This window comes from Plecotus auritus (genome assembly GCF_963455305.1).
Source record: "Plecotus auritus genome assembly, chromosome: 2".
In the NCBI taxonomy this organism is placed as follows: Eukaryota; Metazoa; Chordata; class Mammalia; order Chiroptera; family Vespertilionidae; genus Plecotus; species Plecotus auritus.
This window is the reverse complement of record NC_137771.1, coordinates 133,407,252-133,412,719: the sequence shown is the minus strand read 5'-3', so window position 1 is coordinate 133,412,719 and position 5,468 is coordinate 133,407,252.

The following is a 5,468-nucleotide window of genomic DNA, read 5'->3' as shown; positions in this document are numbered from 1 at the left end:
CTGACTCCCACATGGAGAGGGTGAAGAGTCCCCCAGAATGAACTCCCAAGTAGGGAGGGGGAGAAGGGTCCCTGAACTGACTCCTACATGGGGAGGGGAAAGAGTCCCACTGGGTTCTTTTTCCCCATGGCTTATATAGGCTGAAGAACTTGGTGCCTTGATATGCCCTCTGATTGGTCACTATTCCCTTAAACTGGTTACTATAGTAACTACTGAGCTCAAAAGTGGAACCTCACATGGGACACCTGAGGTTCTCCCCACCTCCTTCCTTCTGAATGAAGGGCTTCCTTCTATTTATTTTGTAAATGTGACCTTTCTTGGCTACTTCCAGTTCCCTTGTCTTATGTAAATACACCTGTTGCTGCCTCCTTGTCTTATGGAAATGTAACTGCAGCTGGCATTTTGTATTATGGAAATGTACCTTCTCCCAGTCTGCAGCCCCATGCTTTTCCCATGGACCCCAATTCTAAAAATCCCTAAGCTTGCCTATGTCCCCCTAAAATTCCTGCTTCACCTCAATGTATTAATGCATAAGCAAACTATTCAATATCAAAACTAATATTAAGAATTGTAATATGTTTCATATAAAAATTCTAAGCACATATAAATATTTACAGATTCTGACTTCTGGCTCCCTGTAACCCCAGGATGGTCTGAACTCCACAGCACTGCCCACCGCTGAAGGCTCATGCCCAAGAAGAGTAAGTTTCATTCCAAAATGATGGCAGAGTAAGTGCAAGCTACACTGACACCCTACCAGGACCAAACTGGAATTACAACTAAAATACAGAAAAACCATCCTCAATAATCAAGTGAAGACTGGCTGGAGACAACCCTGATACTGAGGATGGAAAATGGAGACCACATAGAGATTGGTAGGAAGTGCGGAGGTGCAAAAGGGCTGGACGGGCTCCCACAGACAGTAGCTGAAGTTCCAGAAGGACATCTCAGCTGTGGGAGATTTCCATTGAGAGATCTTGGATCAAAACCCCAAGCTAGACCCCCCAGCCTAGAGCACCAGAACTGAGAAAGGTGATCACATAACATCTGGCTTTAAAAAGCAGCAAAGTTGCTGTCTTTCAGGGAAAGAAGGCAGGAAATGTTTACAAAATCTTAATGGACCAACACACAAAATTTGATGAGTAGCCATTCACCTTGGGCTCTGAAGAGGGAGGGCAGAGTGTACTGGAGCTGTGTGTGCAGAAGCCAGGATTGTGAGTTCTGGGGTTAGACCACAGAAATCAGAAACCCAAATTTCCTGTGCAGAATCATTCACTCATGCTGCAAAGGACATCTTTCTCTGGTGGACCTTTGCTCTCCAGGTGGTTATTGCCTGGGGTGGGGGGGGAAGCAGTTGCCCCACCCATGCCCCTCTGTGGAGTTTCTGAGGCCCATTAAGAGACTGAGAATAAAAATCAGCCTGTAGGCAGAAACAATCGCCCCACTGTTGCAGTGTACCCCCATCTTACAAAGGACGCCTCAAGAAGTCAAATAATGGAGTCATTTATTAAAAGCTGGTGGCATACGAGGGAGCCATTCAGCATTCCAAACCTTGCAGCCCCGAACAGCTTGCCACATCTGGCTTATAATGGCAGAATATCACAAAAGTATTGATTATATCTTTGGGTCTGGAATGAGGAACCTGTTCCTGCAAAGCATTTACAGAAGCGAAATTGAGCAAGTTAGTTATCTAAAGTATAGTTCTTGGGTCTACAGATCACTGAATCAACAGAAACACATTATCTGGGACCACTGGGGCAATTTAGAAAAATTATGCTGTCCAGATTCCGGGACCACTGAGATACCGGAATGCATTATCTGTAGCTACTGAGGCAATTTAGGGTCTGTTCTGATTCCGGGACCACTGAGTCAACCGAAACTCATTATCTGTAGCTACTGAGACAATTTAGGATAATTGAGCTGTCCTGGTTCCCAGAAGAATGTGCTTTGATGACCAGTGTGATCACAATCAATGGGATATTCAAACCATCATCAACAGAGTATTGGGATAGCATACATAAGTTCAGAAAATCAAAATAACTTCCTATTATTTTAGCAAACTAAGTACAGAAGCCAAACAGCATATCTACCTGAGTTGATTGCTACCATACTTCACCACCATGTTGAAAAATCTCTTGCCCCACCCTGTGGTCCATATCCAGAGGCTAATAAAATCTGAATATAATCAGCCCAGCCTGTGTCATTAGTGGTTGTGCATGATCTATGAGCCAGGAGTTCATAGTTCTATTCCCTGTTAGGGCATATGCTCAAGTTGCAGGCTCAATTCCCCATGTGGGGTGTGCAGAAGGCAGCATATCATTGATGTTTCTGTCTCTCTCCCTCTCCTTTTCTCTCTGAAATAAATAAGTAAAAAAAAAAAAAATATATATATATATATATATATATATATATATATATATATGTATATATATATATATACCGGAGCTGGTCAACAAAACAACAAAAAAAAAAGACTAAATACAATCAGACTGCAGTCACAGGCAGGTCTCTGGGGGTTTTGAGCCTTTGCATGATCTAATTCAGAATCCTGGGCTAGGAAAAGCAGACCTTGGTGCACATCTTAGTCCTTTCCAAAGGCATCCAGCCCCAGCAGAGGAAGCCCATAAGCTGTGGATTGCTTACAGCTCAAACAGGTTCCTCAGGGTCAGTCAAAAATAGTGTCTGACACAATCATGCACTAGACATTGGGAGTCTTAGCAAATCTACCTAATACATAGAAACAAGCCCAAACAGGCCACCAAAATGGGGGAGACAAAAAACAAACAAACAAAGAAAAAAAAAAAAACCTAAACAAAAGACAAGAGAAGTCTCCAGAAGAAGAGCTAAATGAAATGGAGGTAAGAAATTTTATCAGATATAGAATCCATAATAATGATGGCAAGGATGCTCAACAGCATGAGAAAAGACATAGTAACTGTGAAAACAGACCAATTGGAAATAAAGAATGACATAGCCCTAATAAAGAACTCATTGGGAGGAATACACAGCAGATTAGTGTCAGCTGAGGATCAGATCAGTGAATTAAAAGACAGGGTAGAAAAAATCACTCAACCATAGACATAAAAAAGAAAAAAAAATTAAAAATAGGAGGACATCTTAAGGAAGCTGTGGGACAACAGGAAACATAACAATAGGAGGACCAGAATGGTAAGAATGGTAAGAAATAAGCAAAGTATAGAGAACTTGTTTGAAGAAATAATGGCAGAAAACTTCCCTAACCTGGTAAAGGATAAAGTCACACAAGTTCAGGAGGCACAGGGAATCCCAAGCCAGAAGAACCCAAAGAGGTCCACCCCCAGGCACATCATAATTAAAATGCCAAAAATTAAAGACAAAGAGAGAATTTTAAAGGCAGCAAGAGAAAAACTATTTGTTACTTACAAAGAAGCTCCCATCAGGCTGTCAGATGATTTCTCATCACAAATTCTACAGGTCAAAGAGGAATGGCATGAAGTATTCAAATGGAATGAGGAACAAAGATCTGAAACAAAGATTACTAAATCTAGCAATGTTATCACTCAAAATAGATGGTGAAATAAAGAACTTCACTGAAAAAGAAAAGGCTAAAGATTTTCATTGCCAACTAATCAGCACTGCAAGAAATGCTAAAGGGACTGCTGAAATGAGAAAAAAAAATAGAGAAACATAGGCATAAAGAATTAAAATCCAATAAATAAGTCCCTATAAACAATAACCTTAAATGTAAATGGATTAAATGCTCCAATCAAAAGACATAGGGTGCTGAATGTGTACAAAAACATGACCCAAATATATGCTATCTTCAAGAGAGCCATCTCAGAACAAAAGAATCACACAGGTTGTGAGTGAAGGGATGGGAAAAAATTTCCATGCAAATGGAAATGAAAAACACTGGTTTTGCAATTGTCAAAACTGACAAAATAGACTTCAAAATGAAGGCCATCACAAGAGACAATAAAGGTAAATGCATAATACCAAAGGGATCGATCTAACAAGAGGATACATGGTAAACATATATGCACCCAATATAGGAGCACCAATGTATATAGAAAAACTTGTGGAGGATTTAAGGGAGAGATGAAAAGCAATACAGTCATAGTTGGGAACTTTGACACCCCACTGACTTCCCTAGAGAGATCTTTCCAGACAAAAATGAACAAGGAAACAGTGACTCTAAATGGCACATTGGATTAGATGGATTTAATTGACATTTATAGAACATGGGTAATTCTGAAAGATTATACCTTATGTTAGGTCACAAAAAAAGTCTTTAAAAATTCAAAAAGATTGAAATCTCATCGAGCATCTTCTCAGATCATGATGGAATGTAACTAGAATTCAACTATAGTAAAAACATTCAAAAACATTCAGACACATGAAGGCTAAATAGCATGTTATTAAACAATGACTATGTTACTAATGAGATCAAGAAATAAATAAAAACTTCCTGGAAACAAATAAAAATGAATGCACAACAACCCAAAATCTCTGGGACACAGCAAAAGCTGTCCTGAGAAGAAAGTTCATAGCACTACAGGCCTAACTCAAAAAAGAAGTAAAATTAGGTTGCAGGTTTAATCCCAATTGGGGCATATAGGGAAGTCAACCCAATTGATGTTCTCTCTCATATTGATGTCTCTCTCTCTCTCCATCCTCTCCCTCTCTTTCTCCCTCTCCCTCTTCATAAAATCTATAAGAATATCCTTAGGTGAGTATTAAAAAATAAACAAAAACCCTAAGAATGAACTCAGAATAGGAGAAAATATTCTTACCCTTAAAGTCATGAATGAACTATTTATCTTTAGTCACTGAGTACAATAACCTTACCCATACACTCTTCTCTGTATTGCTATGGTTGAGAACCTACAAATTATGTTTCCCAGAACTCCTTCCCAATAAACTTTTACAAATTCTTCCAGACAGAAACAAGGATTGGATATCAAAAGGCAGTAGGAAAGAGCAATTGTTTGTGGTTATTTTTATGGGAGCAAGTGGCAGGATGATGGCAGACCCCAGCTTTTTGAGCAGAGGATGTATAATTTGTGCAGGTCAAGTCTGAATTCAAATAAAATAAATGAGAGAGAGAGAATCCTGTCTAGGAGGTGCAGGAAAATGTGTGCTAAAACAATGAGATGACATTTTATATAAATCAGATTAGCCAAACATTAAAATACTAAATATTAACAAGGATGTGGAAAAACCCAAACTCTTAATCACTGGTACAAGCACTGTGATAAGCAACTGGAAAGCATCAAATAATTTGTTTTATGTTAAGAAATTGGTATAAGAACATTAATTAAACACATTGTGGTTGAAATATGAATTTGGGGTTTTAGCAACAACCTTTGTAGATAAATATATATAATACTAGAGGCCCAGTGCAAGAAATTTGTGCACTGGGGGGGGGGGGCTGTCCCTCAGCCCAACCTGCACCCTCTCCAATCTGGGACCCCTCGGGGGATATCCGA